This window comes from Anarhichas minor, unplaced genomic scaffold (genome assembly GCF_050575085.1).
Source record: "Anarhichas minor isolate MPS153535 unplaced genomic scaffold, ASM5057508v1 ptg000018l, whole genome shotgun sequence".
Classification (NCBI taxonomy): Eukaryota; Metazoa; Chordata; class Actinopteri; order Perciformes; family Anarhichadidae; genus Anarhichas; species Anarhichas minor.
This window is the reverse complement of record NW_027466464.1, coordinates 4,447,501-4,463,542: the sequence shown is the minus strand read 5'-3', so window position 1 is coordinate 4,463,542 and position 16,042 is coordinate 4,447,501.

Below are 16,042 nucleotides of genomic sequence, written 5' to 3'. Positions count from 1 at the left end.
TGTGTTAGTAGCTTTGTCCGGAGTGCGTAGCTCGCAGCCTCATGGCGAAAAATACGTGATATTGTGGTAAATCTTCTAGTTCAATATATTAGTTGTGTAGAATTGTGTTTGGAAAACTCCAAACACAATTCTACACAACTAATATATTGGCATGATATAGTTGGCCAGACTTTTTTTTTAAAATCTGGTATATAACATGTATACATGCCTTATATTCGCTCTCGATAAGTGCATTTTTTTCGACGGTATATGCCCCTCTGGTACCGAGTGCCCCCAAATTTGGGGGTGTCGGGCATAACAGGGTACAATTGGGCAACAATTTATAATTGTAGTTTGTGTCAAATGGACACCTGGTTTTTTGTTTGGGCAACCTTATCAAAAGACAGCGGTAAAGAGGTAAAGCATTTGTTTTTTTGTGCTTCATCGATTTCTATAAGAAACAACCCATACATGGTCCATGGAACATAGGCTTGTCTTGTGTTAAATGTCATTGTTTTCTCCTGTGTGTGTGTGTGTGTGTGTGTGTGTGTGTGTGTGGTGTGGGCGTGGCTCCGACCTGGTCTCCTCCCGGCTCCCTCCTGATTCATTCCCTCTTATAGTTATAGTAGTTATTCATTCATTCACCTCACCTGTCCAGTCTACCCAGCTGCCTTCCATCAACTCATCTACTCTTATCGGGTCCACACTCCAATATAGTAGGTGGCGGTAATGCACCTTTCACTTGATGCCATCTGCCATAAAACTAAAAAGAAGAAGAAGAAGAAGAACTCATCTACTCAACAGTTTATCTACCCCAGTTTTACATCCACTCTTCACCAGATCGTTGTTGCAACCTCCATGGTATCAAGCTTGTTCTCAGCAGCTCAGTATTATAGATTCTGAGTTCATCCAACTGGTTTCCCTTTACTTCTTCTTACTTTGTCTCCCTGTGCCTGCAGTTTGGATCATCCCCTCCGGCTCTCCAGTCTGCCTGGCCTGCCTTGTTCTCCCCGGTTCCCCACCCTTGTCCTCGGGCTCCCGCTGCTCCACAACATATTTCCCTTTGTGTCCTCCTGAAATGAAACCCTTTCACTCTCTTATCCTGGTCTATGTCTGCATTTGTGTCCGCCACCACACCCCGTGACATTAAACCTATTCAGTATGTCATTGTAATCCATAAATGACTAATAGGTTTGGCTAACTAACAAGTCAAGTGTGTCGTTTAGTTTCTGGGAAAGGAAGCAAAGTTTCTGTTTTTTTTTTTACATGTGTGCAGTTTTTACTGGCGTGTCATTGTGTGGCAGTAATAATCAACAGCACAAACCACATCTGTATTACAAAGAGAGTTCACAAGGTTCTTGTTACGTGATGGTAGTTTACAAGGGGGGAGGCGAGGGGGAGGCGTTGGGTGGCCCTGAGAGCTCAATGCTATGCAATAAGCAAGACATGCGAAACACAAACGAAGAAAACATCCCAACCAAATAGAGAAAATACAACTAACAGAAACAGAAAAAGGCAACTGTTTAAAAAAGAAGCTAAGATACAACATTATAATGAGAAAGTCAAGGTTTTCTTCAAAGTTTCCCAGTTTCCTGCAGTTCTATCTCAGGTGTGTGTGTTGCTTGAAGCAAGACCTAATCGCTCCAATGAAACCTTACATCGCCATGCGATGTCATTTAAGATCATTTCTACATTATTTATAAAGGCTCTTTCTGCCCGATGTGACTGAGTCGTAATAAAGGGTTCCCTTTACTGCATCAATTAACTCTACATGGTTTCAGCATTAGCTTCCTGAGACTCATGCTTGTCAAAAAACACAGGAACCTGCAGCTGATTGCTTCAGTGAACAGATGACACGGAGGCCACAGCTCTCGTTTGCGCGAGCCTCTCTTAGGAATCCAGAAAGAGCGCAAAGTTCTTCACACAAACCCCAAAGAACGCAGGTTATTTGGAGGACAGAAACATTCACATTAATGAACCACAAATTCCACAAATAAGAGCAAGGTCCTGCAATAAATATGAACCAAAACAACCTGTAATATTCTTCACCAGAGTCTTCCACAAGCTGCTAGCTTAACAGCTGTGAGTGCTAACAGAAGCCATGCTAGTTGTTTGTATTCATTATGTTCTGTTTACGTTCATAATGATTATTTAGGGGGAGCGACTTTCTTGCGAGATTTATCAGCTTTTGTATCTAGAGCCGCTCGCTACTTGTAAACGAGTTGGGCTAGGATTTTTGGTTGGTTAATTTTTTAGATGGTGTATACTCCTTTAAGTCCCCTCGACCAGTTTACAAGTACTACTTCAAAACATGGGTCAACTGTGGCTGTTTTTGAATTAAATACATTTAAAGGTGTAGCATGCCTAAAAAAATGATTTAGACATCAGGATGTAAAAACAGGTTGTAAAAAGTTAAAAGTGTATAAGTATGGGTAAACATAGATATGGATGGATAAAATGTACAACAATAAGAGTCATAATCTTTTAACAGTTTAATGGTTGGAGTTCATGCAAATGAACATGATCCAGCATGTGTATTCAGCTTTGTTTTTTAAGGTATTTCAATTATATTTGGTGTGTCAACGTTCATCACAGATTATTGTTTTGGTAAGAATTGTTTGAAAAGGGTATAAACACACGATAAAGACTTAGGAGGCATAGACAACGGTTGTAAGAATCAATTAATTATATTAATTAATAAGAACAGGTAATAGCGCCTTTACGTTTAAAACTGTACCCATGGCCCCGCCCATAGTACTACTACACACAGCAGATTCACATAATACTATATAGCTACATGGGACAGGTGTTACACAATGATAGTAGTTATACTTTTTGAGCATTAGAAAATATATAGATACATTTGGTGGCCCTTCCACTGCCTAAAAACACAACAAACAAAGTTTTTGTTAGACTGTTGACAGCTCGGAGATAACTGGTTCTGATATCTCAGGCAACTGCATGAGATCGATGTTTTTGCACATTGTTCTTAACAACTAAACATTCAGTTTCTTTCCATGCTTTGAACATCATGTAACTGTACTTTATACTGAACACTGAAGTGCACCACACACAATGTCCTCACCTTCCAGAAACGTCTTCATTCTGAAGGTCCAAAAATGTGTCCTCACAAAGATGTAGAAGTACACACACCCACATTGTACGTGCTTCCGTGTCTGGTCTGATCTGATCTGGTCTGGTCTGGTCTGGTCTCTCTCTGTCCCGCTGGAACACACAGGCACCTTCCTTTCCCTGACTCATGGTGTGAGCGTGATCATTTGTATCTGCTGCACAGACTGTTTATCGCCTGTCACACTGATGCCACTCTTAACCTCACGGAACGTCATAGCACGCCCGCAGCCCATCCGTAAGAAAGAGGACAAAGTTGTCTTCAGTCGCAGGTAAAAAACGAGCTGCTTTGCTGGATGTGTATGCAGGAGAAAGTGTTGCAGTCAGCGCTTAAGCTGTGTGGAGTGTTTCTATATGAAGAAGGATTGAATTAGACAGGCTTCACTGTGGAGAGAACTGCATTTCAAGAGGTTTCACGCTGGTAGAACAATGCTTCAATAGCCTGAAAACAGAGCAAAGGGTCTAGAACATATTCAGATGAGGAGAATCTGTGCTGGCCTAATGAATCATAATTAAAAAAGTACCTCAGTCGAGCAATACTGTAATTGGATAGCATATATGAAGGCGCAGAGTACAGCTCCGAGGCTTTCTTCCCAGCTCAACTCGCTGCTGGCTTCTGTGTAAATCGCTGGGCTGAAAGGATTTCACACCACAGCTGGTGGAGCACGGAGCGCTGGCCCAATGAATTCACAATGAGAACGCGGACAGGCACGAGATCAATAGTAATTAGATTCTTAATGTGTTTCACTTTGCACAAGTTTGTTTACATGCCACACGTTTGGTATACCTCCCAGGGTGAAAGCACTGTATCCAGTGGAAAGATGTTGAGGTTATAACTCACCTCCAGCACTGTGAGTGAGGACAGAAACATTCTGGTTCAATACATTTGATGAAGTCACGTCATGTCTATCAGCATCTGTTCAAAGGCAGCAGCGGCATTACTCAGAGCTCAGATTGTCTTCATTTGCATTTTTACATTGCCCCCTGGAATTGTTTTGACTCCTAATCTCATTTGCTTTTATTCATTTTCATTACAGTCATGAGCTAATGGAAGATTTGCAAATGCGCCATGACGCGTGATTACTGCTCTGCTAAGAGTTGCTTGACAAGTGCGCCGGCCCGTCGCCTCTGCATTCCACGCACCAGATAAGTGAAATGAGAGCAGCCACTAAAATGCAGATTCAGGGAGTTCCAGGTAGAATCCTCCTCACGCTGACGTCGGCTTGCGACAGAGACAGTAGCAGTTCTAATGGAAAAGTTAGCCACATGAATACACACCATGACAGCACTAGAAGTAGTGAGCATATGCTCCCTCTGCCACGGGTATTCTTTCTGGGTATTGCAAATCATAAACATTGGGGAAGGTACCAGGGTCCTCTGCTCTTTATTTAGTAGAACAGGTGTTTCTCTACCAGCTGTACAAATGACCTGGATAGATCTATTCTGGTGTAATTGGTGTTTTGTCATTGTACATGTCAACACAAGACAACGTATTTTCCATACAGGATTATTTACAGAATGGTGCACATATGGATATGTTGGGTTTCGGGTTGCACACATCTATGTAGCTGGACAATTAGTCTGTAAAGTTATGATTCATATTTGGTAGTTTCATTCTTTCTTTTCTTTTGCTAAATCATTAACTGTGGCAAAGCAGCAAATCAGATGCTGTTGCAAGTACATTCAGCATTCACCGCCGACAGCTGATGTTAAGAACCTCCACATGGAACATGTTGTCACTCTTAAAGCACTGCTTTGGGACACATTTCAGAGGAGAGCCCTGCTGGCCGAGGGGTTGAGTATGATGACCATGAAAAGCAACATAGTTCATGTGTAGCTGAGGACCTTTGTGGCATGTCATTCCCCATCTGCCTCTCCTCTCTTTAACTGTCATCTCTAATATAAAAATAAAGACTTGTCTTAGAAAACACTCAGTATCTATATGGAAACAAGGCCCCGCTCTGCCAACTCGGAAGCAAGCTTTTACATTTTGCCGTCAACACAACTGGCAATGACCAACGATAGCCTGCATATTAATACGTGTTAGGTTAATGCATGAAGCAGCTGATCATATCTGTTCCATTTTGAATATATATATATATATATATATATATATTTACTTAAATATGTTTGTCAAACTCATGTCAGTTGGACGTCCCTTGATCAGCTCAACATACCTCACTGGGCCTTTCCAACCATATGGATATGATTCCTTATTACAGTTTGACTCATATATGGTATGTTTGGCCTGACCTTTTATCAAAAAAACAAACACTGTTAGCCAGGCCTGACCCTGACTGCAGCTCAATAGTTTGCAAAATCTGCAGCTAACCATTAAAATATGTTTTTTTTAAAGCTGCACCAAACAACATTTTTTTATATGATAAATTGATTGAATGACTGTGCTTGATATAAAAGGTGTCCCTAGTGACGAACAAACAAAGAAGTATCACCAGCTCTTCAGTTCCCCTCAACGTTAGTGTATTCATGATTTTGGTCACATATCATACCTGAAAACTCATCGCCGTTGATAGTGTCAACCACTAAGGTACACAAGGCAGGTGAGTCTGCAACAACCACTGCTGTATTGTGTGATTGAATGACTGCAACCCACAATTGGCTCACTACCTGTCTAGACGGGCTGTGAGGCGTCGTAAACTCAAAAACATCTGCTTCAGCTAAACCCTGTTGGAGGAAGACTCAGTCGAGCTGCTTTGCCAGAAGAATGTAAACAGCGCGCCATCTTGCCCAGAGACCACCATCTCACCAACATCCTCCTGCAGAGCACACTGAAAGGAACCACATGCTTTCTAAAGTGTGCCAAAAGTATTGGATTCCCAGTGCCACCACAGCAATTAGGAAAAACAAAACTACTTAGTTAGATTAAAGAAAAGATTATGATAACTACGGTAATGGCGTTACTTAAGTAGAGCAGTTAACGGTGACAACTCGTTTCACATGGAGCACAAACAACTGTCTCCTTGGTGAAAGAGCAGTGTTTGTGAACCCCCCCACCTCTATTTCTGTCCGCTCTGTGTGTGTTTTTGTGGTCTTTATACTTCCTGGTTCATGATTACAGGTATTACATACAGATTGATTTTGTGAGACATCTACAAAGTACGCTATGAGAGCTATAGCTATGAGAGGGGCTGAGTGAGTGAGTGAGGAAAGAAATGACTCCTTGGCAAAGGTGTTCATCAAAACTTGAAGTAAGCTTTTGTTTTTGTAGCAAACATTAACTTGCATTTTTTTTGTCATGTTGTCATGTATTGAGGCAGCAGTGTGGCACTTTATTTACACTTCATTTACAATGTTGCCCTGAGTCAAGTTTAATTACCTGCTGCCTGAACGAGAAAGGTGCCAATAACAGAAAATGATAAATAAAGAAATACAAATATCCTATCAAAATGATTCATACCAGCAGCAATGCACATTTGTGTCAGCTGCAACACTTGTTCAATAAAAGGTTCAAATTGATTGGCGGTGACAGAAGACCAACCACCATGTGGGACCCTAACATTGTTTTATACTCTGAGTTACTGTTAGTTATTTTATTGAGTTTCCTTTCATCAAAATGCTCTGAGTGAATGTTAGTTCCCTCTGGTAAAAGGTTACGCAGTGTGTTTATGTTGAGGTAAGAACAGAAGCAGTGGATCTGGTTCCTGCCTTTGTCACGGTTGAAAAGAGAATCAAGTTTGCCGTCTTGGTTACGGAGCCTCTGTGATGTTTTACACTATAATGTACATTTTGAAAATGTTTGTTCTGAACAACGTGATTTGTTGATGCTTTTATATTTGCTGCGAAGGCTCAGAAAAATCCACCTTGCTCCGAAAAAAAAAATGAATATTGCTTTTTAACCACATATTGTGTTCAAGTACAAAAATAACAGTTTAAACAAGAGAGTTATTCGCACAAAAAAAATCCTACTCTACGAAATCTTCAACTGTATGTGTGAGGAAGAAAGATGTTAGTCTTTGCTTGTGCATAGAATACAGACAAAAGAATGGGAACACGCCGCCCGACGTCATCCAAATCCAAGGATACAATAGATCCTGGAGAACCTGGGAGGCAACTGCTGGTTAAACCAAGGAAGAGGCTTATACCCAGGGCTTCATGAGTGAGGGAAGCAAACTGCATTTATTACACCATGGGGACTCTACGAATGGGTCAGAATCCCATTGGGTCTCACTAATGCATAAGCTGCCTTTCTGTGCTTAATGGAGGGAGGCCTGGGGGACCTGAGGGATGAAGTGTTGTCACTTACTTGGATGATGTGCTCGTGTTTAGTCGTAACATTCAAACAGTAAGGCAGTTTTACAGAGACAAAAGCAGTGTGGTTTCAAGCTTCAGAGAAAGAAATGCAACTTTTTCAAACAGGTCTGTTAGTTGGCCGGTGTGGTTCCTAAGGAAGTGGAGGAAATGCAAGCCTTGACACATTAACACCAACCACTGTTCAGGTGGTGATAAAGTTCATGGGTATCAACACCATATACCAGACTTCTCCAGGACAGCCAAACCCTTAGGAATTGCTGGCAAAGCCAGCATGTGATCAAAAGAGGAAAAAGTCTGGCTGGGGCTGCGTTTTTCCACAACCAACTCAACTATCTTTAAAATGTTGAGCTCTAAGTTGTTTAGTCTGCACCAGGTCACCAGTTAGTCTATCTCCCACCTATTGGTGGACTCATCCCCACCAGCGATGAGTCCAACAAGGGTGGTGATATCTGCAAACGTCAGGAGCTTGACTGGTGACTGGAGGTGTGGCTGTTGGTGTACAGGGAGAAGAGCAGAGAGGAAAGAACGCAGCCTTGGGGGGGAACTGGTCCTGATTTTACGAGAGTTAGAGACGTGTTTCCCAAACCTCACACGCTGCTCCTGTCCTGAGTGGACATGTTCTAGTGAGACTGGAGTGGACTGGTTATACAGTTTTGTACTCTTTTGTGGTTAATTCTAGTAAGGGTACAAGTCATCCTCTCCTGTCTGGCAATGTTGGAAGTTTATTGAAAGAGAAGATAATATACGATAATCCTTTTTGAGTCCCACAGTGGGGAAATGTGTGTAAAAAAGTGTATATTGACACTCCGTCACTGACTCGTGCGAAACTGATGCTAGAGTGGTAAAGTAGAGCGTCATAGTTTGAAGCTTAGTTCCACTGACCAGGCTGCGTTATTTGATGCATTGGTGTGAGAACGTGTTGAGTATACTGTGTACAATACATTTATGGGTATTAACCCCACCCTCCCTTTCTAATCAAAGCATTGGGGTGTATCTCGCAATATGGGGCTACTCGAGATCAGTAAGGCTACTTTAAAACAGATCACTGCACTGGCATTGGTGTACAATTCATAGCAGCTTTTAGTTAATGTGGCATGACCATATACTGTTAGTGGAGTTGTGTATTGATTTTGTATTTGACTGCTGTGAACAAAAGTGCTTTTCCACACGAGAGGCTCCAATGATCTCAGACATGATTACTGCTCAGTGTGTGATGCCGGCAGTCTATAATCAAAATCACATAGCACCTGTGTGGGTGGAGCCAACTCAAATAAGTATACCAGTATCAGGTATAAGTGTCTCACAGTGACACAAGTGTAAACAGCCAGATGTGCTCATGAGAAACAGAATGCTTTTGAACTGAAATTCCGGTACATGCATGATTGTCATCTCAATAATCACAGCTGAGTGATCTTTAACAACGCTAAATGAAGCATGAAGCCTTCCCTCCCCTAACGTCAGAGAGCGTGCTGAGCTCCATTCATTCAGCCTTACATCTGTTTTACATTACCTTCATCTCTTGTAACATCACCATACAGTGATTACAGATTAAAATCAAGTTCATTTTGGTGTAATACAGCCGAGCTCTATATCAATAGCCCGTTGCTGTTCAGGGATCAGCTCCAAACAGATGATATAGTCATTTATATCATCTTGTGTCTGGCTTGTCAGAGCCAACTTACACGATGGATGATATTAGCCGGAGGTTGGTTCAATACCTAATTTAACCTCCCTCTCCACTGTCGAGAATGATAGATCAATCAAACATGCTCATTGACTTGGTTTACAATTTAAAAGCAGCAGACACAGTCAAACTGCACATACACACTGATGCTTATTGTCACCCATTTGACTGACTATACTAAACTATAATAAATATTGCTTGTTTGTTACATTGGAGAACTATATTTCGATGTAAAAATAGCCCTGAGGATGTCGCTGGAGAAAACGTAAGGGTGATGGCATCATCAGTATCAAAAGGGTCCATTCTCTGGGGACCATGTATGTACTGAGCAAACTTACTGTATATAAATGTATTTAAATTGATGAACACTCCTTATTGTTAGCTGCCACTTAGAAATTGATCTGATGGTAGTATATGAGGAAAATCAATCGACCAGTCTTGCCAGCGGTTTCCTGATATTTTGTTCTGGATCAAAAGGTTGGTGGTTGGGTGAATGGCTGAGCCATAGCACCATCTTTTAGCCCTGATGCTGTATGGGCTTAAATCATTTATGGTTATTTTACTAGCTAAAAAAGTTTATTTTGTCAATCATACAATGTGTGTCTTTAGCCAGGATCAAAATAAAATGTCATCAAATATGAATGCAAGGAGTGTAAAATGGCCATAAATAACTAAAACAGAAAATAAACAACTTTTAAGAAGGAGGGAGCATTATTTGAAAGGAGGAGGCACCATAGGTAAGTGGCATAAAGAATTCACACACACTGCAATAAATAAAACACAATAAAATAAAACGCCACGGCACACTTATGAATGCATGTAGCATCAGAAAAAGAGCCACTTAGTACCCCTCACACAGCCGTAACCACCTCTATAAGAACGCTTTACAATGTAGACAAGTTTTCACAAATTGACAGTTCTCTCAAATTATTATCAAAATTAAAAGTAAACTAATGAAACCCAATAATATTAAAATACAATAAAACATCAAATTACACTTTTAAAAGGATGTTAAATAAAAAAACTGGCAAAAGTAAAATAAAACAGTCAGTTTCTGCTCTGGAAGGATATTAACACATACATTAATATTGATCAATTATTTGTGTTGCAAATGCTGTAAACAGGAACAAAGGGTTGATTTTATCAATGCGTGCCAACAGAAAGTGTCATAACGGTTCAGTTTACATACATGTAATGATGAGAACAAGTGAAAGAAGAGCAGAGTGAATATGAAAATGTATTCAATCGGACCAAATATCTCGGATTTATGTTGTATGATAGAAAGGAAAACAATACATAGAGGTTTATTCCACAATATTGCTCCATTTGTTGCTGCGTTTAGTTTGATGTGTTCTAACAAAATGAGTGTCAGATGGAACTTCTCTCAGAGACTTGATATTTCTTTGTGTTTTCACACTAATATCTGTGACACAAATCCATTTGCAGGGGACAGATAGCTTTTTGATCAAGATACCCGGGCAACCTAATGAAGAAGGCTTTCTATATGGATCCCCACACCTCTTTGGCAGCTGTATTGAGGGAGAGTTAGACTCTCGTCTGGAGATGGTTCGTGGGAAACATGCAGACCTGAAGATGTGAAGTATAAAGAGAGGGAGGCATTACAGATGGATGGATGAGAGGCAGTGGGTGTATTGATTGCACCCCAAAACTCATAAAGCCAATCCAGGAAGAACTTAGTATAGAGTGTGTACAGCACAGGATGGCAGATTGGAAATGGTATGATGAAAATTGTTGAAAATGACTTGTTATTGGAAACAATAAATGTCAGAACAAGCAGAGCTGTTGTGGGTGTGAAGCCCTGTGCGACTTGGCATCACTGACATGCATACGCCACAACGCACGAGCAATTCTAGTTCAAGTTAAACTGTGCAGCACAATTTCAATGAAATGCATTTCATTTGTGTTGCAAATGCTAAAAACAGCAGTATATTGGGCCTCTGAACCCTTGGCATTGTAAAGCGTGTTTTCTTTTAACGATCGCCAAAACGACACCACCTAGCACATTGAATGAATCACAAAGTGAGCAGTGAGATCTGTGTATTTCATCTGACATGCAACAGCCTCTTCGATTAAGTTTAAACTGGCAATAAACTAAAATAATATAATTCAGGGTGAACGCTGCCAAAACAACCAATATAATCTGTCTGCCCAAAAGTGCTGACTAACCATAAAAGAAATAAACAAACAAACAAAAAGATATTTATACTAAATCTGGGTCCCTTGTACACCACAATAACTTGATAAAAGAACATAAAATATAATGGTAAAAGATTACCATACAAGTTATATATTCAAAAAACCAACTAGGGCACTTAGTCTAACCACTCTTTAGAAATGATTACAGGTTACAGAAGGAATAGGTCTGGAGGCCGAGGGCAGAACGCTGCTGTCGCCGGGCTTCTAGAAACCCAAGCAGTTTAAAATACTGGAGCTAATGGAGGGAATAATCAGCAGCAGACACGTCCCAGGCTGAACCCACGACTCCAGCCAGTCAGAGAGTGACACCTAAATTGATACAAAAGATCCTCAAAAGACAGAGCACTCACTCTCGCACAGAAGACAAACGCGTTTCAAAAATATGTCCAGGGCCGTAAAACATTCAGATAGAACGTCACTGTGTTGGTCTGATTGGGGTATTTGTGAGATGTGACCAGGCCCGAACTGGCCATCAGGAGAACCGGGAGGATTACCAGTGACCGTGCCAACTGATTGGCCCAGAAAGCCCCACTTTGAAATGGGTGAAACAAGGGAAAAAGTCGAGAAAATCAAAGACAATATGAGGCAGCTATACTCACTCTTGAGAATCCCATGATTGTCAGGGCAGGAGAAAGAGAGTAGAGGAGAAAAGGTGGAGCTGTGTGCAATGACAAGAGAAAAGCCCAACAGGGAAGTGACGTTACAGATGTGTTCTCACGTGAAAGGACATGGTGCCACAGCACTTCATGAACAACTACCAGAGTTCATTCTGTTCTTAGAAACTAACACATGGCACCAACATGAGTCTGCATAGAAATAAAGAGTTTCATACACTTGTGTCAGCTGCAAAGCAAACACTCCAGAGGTGCACTAACATTACATACATGAATATTTCTTTTCCTGTGGCCTTAATTGCATTTAATTAATTAACTGTTGAAACTGAAGACACTGGATATATTTTTTTTTTTACTATTTTTGATGTTTTTTGTTGCGTGTAGTAATACAAACTAAATATATGTCCCTGGCATAAACCGTAAATGATGTCTCAATAAACCGATCTACCAACATGCATGCTCTGTTGTGGTCCAGCTTGGTCCTGGATGAGTGTCTGGATCTCAAGTAGGAAGGCGTGATCTCAAGTAGGAAGGCGTGCACAAGTTATTTTTTGAAATAGTGCTTTGGGTTGTATGAATCATAACTACAATATATCAAACAGAGATATGTTAGCACCTACCTTAATTTGATATGAAACCCTACAAACGTTAATCAAAGTTTGTAAAGAGTGCTTTTCCCCTTGCTGTTTCCTGTCATTGCCTGAGTGTCTGCTGTATCTATGGGGATGCAGAGGCTCACACTGATGGGTGATTTGGTTTGTAATTTTTATGGATTTTCTGACAGGATTTTCTCTTTAACTAAATTACAGTAGAGAAATACATTTGTTATTTTTCTGAAGATCCCCTGGAACCTCCTCATTGACTCCTACATTTCCCTGGACTCCACTCTGAGAACCTCTGGTGTATCCATCATCCTGTCCATGTGTCCAGCAGTGCTGCTTCTCCTCTCTGCTTGCCCTCTCTGGTTTCATAAGAGGCTTTCTGTGTCAGTGAATTTTCTGCACCCGTGCTTCCCGTCCACACACTAACCCCAGGGGCGCAGCCTTGTTTTATGCATGTCCTCTTCCCGTTGTGAGGCCCATAAATGGTCTCTCAGTGGGGAAAAGTGGGCCAGGGCTGCTGCATGCCACTCACATGGGATGTGCAGGGCAGCTGAATGCCACTGATGGTCTGCTCCGAGCCTCGCTGAATGTGGCTGATTGCCCACACCCCCCTCCCCCGCCACCACCCTCCATGCCCAATCCCGTCCTTAATATACTCTCACATACTGCACTCTACGACTCCAGGAAACCGACTGTTAAACAGTGATTGCACGGGTCATGTACTCGGCAACTGCTTGGTTTTGAGGACAGCAGATAGCACCAATAAATCCATTATGACTCACTCCCATTCTGTGGAAGACTTGTGTCTAAAGACTGAGGCTGCTTTCACGTCTAACTGGTTGAATTCATTTGAACTGTGGTTGCTTTACTAGCTTAGTTTGATTTGTTTTGCCCGGCGTGAAACTTGCGCTGACCAAACAACCAAACTGAGACCACCCGAAAGGAGGAGTTCATTACTTTGAAGGATTTATTTGTAATGGCAAGAGAACCAACAACAGGATTTTAGGAGATCAGAAAAGAGACTTTTAGATTTGAAAACCAAAACTACCATTGAATGTTATTCAAATCATTTGGTAAACATTTTAACATGTAAGTGCGTCAGCGTGTGAGTAGATACATTTACAATCAACGACTGACCTGTCAGTCTATGACTTCATGTGTATAGCTCTTGGTTTGTTCGTAAATGCCAGCGTGGTACACAAAGTAGACCAGAACTAAAAGGCAACAATGTTTCATTTTCTACTTTAGTCGAGACCAGAAGCATGGAAGTACAACCAGTTCACATGTCAGGCCTGTATCACAGTTGTAGAAATGCACTATTGTGCTCGTGGTTAACATTAAGAAATAATTAGTTGTATATTGTTTAGACTTTGTCCTATTAGAGGGGTCACTATTGATTTTAGCCTTTGTTGTCCCCAAGGGGCCATTCATCTCCACAGCACTGTACCATTAAACAGCACAATAAAAGCACACAGTTCACAGACAACAGTACACAGACAAGTCTACTCAGCGGGGCCTGCTGTGCCTTCCTGGTTAGCTCTGCAGGATTGGGTGAGAGGATAAGTGTTAAAGTGTGCAACCGCGTTGAGATGATCCAGAGAAGAACTGGTTGTCTGTGAGTAGGTCAAGAATGGAGTATTTGAGGTAATTAGTGATGGGTGACAAACTGCTGCAGTCATGTGTGTACAGGGATTGGCTCAATACGAGCACCATATATCATCTGTGCTTGTCTTAGCCTAATAGGAAGATCGGAGGGGATCCGGTTGTGGAGTGACACTGGCAGAATGATGTTAAGCATCAGCTTCTCCAGGCACTTAATTATTATAGGTGTGAGGTCAATAGGTCGGTAGTTGAGTACTGTAGGCCTTGTTTTCCTATGTGCACAGGCGTTATGGAAGCAGTTTTCCAGAGGTCAAGTATTGTGGTGGTCTGGCAGGGTTTATAGAAGAGTGAATGAAGAATTGATTATTAATTCTTGGATTCATCACAGATTTGTTTGCCCCTTCGTGCCCTGCATAGGCTCCCCTTTTATTTGCACTTGCGACATATAACAGCCATGCAACCATATTTCTGCTTCAATTTTGTCTTCAGCTTCAAGCCTTCGATAAGAGAAGAAGTTAAGAAGATGAAGAGGTCTACCAGTGTCGATCTGTGTGTGCACTGGAGGCTGATGATGATGAGCGATACAGAGCCCAGACACTTTCTCAGTCCAGAAGCCCCGCAGTAGTGGCCTTCTCCTTCTCATCATTTCCCCGCCGCACTTTTTCAGGACCTGGACCGATCTTGAAATCGGCAGATCTGAGAGGCATTGCGATGCCGGCAGAACAATCTGGACCTGCTCGCACTCTCTTTGGCGGAGAGTTGTACCAGCAGGACCTGCTGGCCGGACATCCAACGCTGTGGCCTCCCTTCACAGAGGTGGCTTTTTCGGACCCCAGAAAACTAAGAGCGCCGGTATATCGCTTTGAACCCTTAACAAGAGTCCACAGGGACACGGGAAACGGGTTTCCTGCAGTCCTGCTGCTGGGACAAAGCCTGGCAAGGGTAAATCCACACCGCCATGTCCTCTGGACCAGTCTATGCTTGCCTGTCTGACTGCTCGCATCAGTGTGCCACTTACTTGGCAGCATTCAAACATAACAGCTCGTTGGTGTCCTCCACTGACTCCGCACCGGCCACTAAGCCCATGGCTTCGACGGTGGCGGTGTTGAGAATTATGGCATGGCAAACAATGATACAGCGTAACATATGGCGTATATAGCTTCCCCCTAGATCAGATTGGAGTTGCTGGATGGTCCCATATCCCCCGATGGGCTGGACCACTTCTCCAGAGCACCACGGCTTATCTGCACAAAGCAAACAAGGAACAAGGGGGTTAGGAAACATATCATCTCGAGCAAGCTGCACCTCAGCTACAACGTCCCAGACAGTGAGACACTCGCTCCAAGAAGAGGAGCCTTCCAGCCAGCGTGCTCTGGCTGCAGTGCCTCCTCGTCCCCTGCTGAGATATCCTACTCTGACAGCTGCGACCCAGCAAGCTACATTGCAGTAGAAGCCAGTAGCCAACCTCTCTCTGATCCAACCCGGCTAGCCCACAAACAACGGCGTCAGTGGCAGAGATGGGATATGGGGAACGGACGTCTTCCGGTTGAGCAGCGGAAACACAACAGCCCTTTTCAAGACCACTCACTTTCCTCTGAAGAAAAGTTTCCTCTCATCCAGTGATATGATGGGTGATATCTCACCGTGACCTGTGACAGTCAGGTCTGATCCAACCCTAAGCCTAACCCTTTCCCACAGTGTCCTGCCTGATGTCGGCAAAGAGAGGGAGTAACCTATGCACACTTCTCCGTACCGCTGTCCTCCCTTTCTATTAGAGGATGGAAGCGCAGCAACCATACAGGTTCATCCCTGATTTGCACCTAAAATCCTAATAAACTCCTTTCGGTCAAGAATCATTTCTCATGATACGTCGAAAGTCACATGTTCTGCATGTCGCTTGCTCTGATTGAATGCAAAAATGCCAACTGTCCATGGTAAATGGT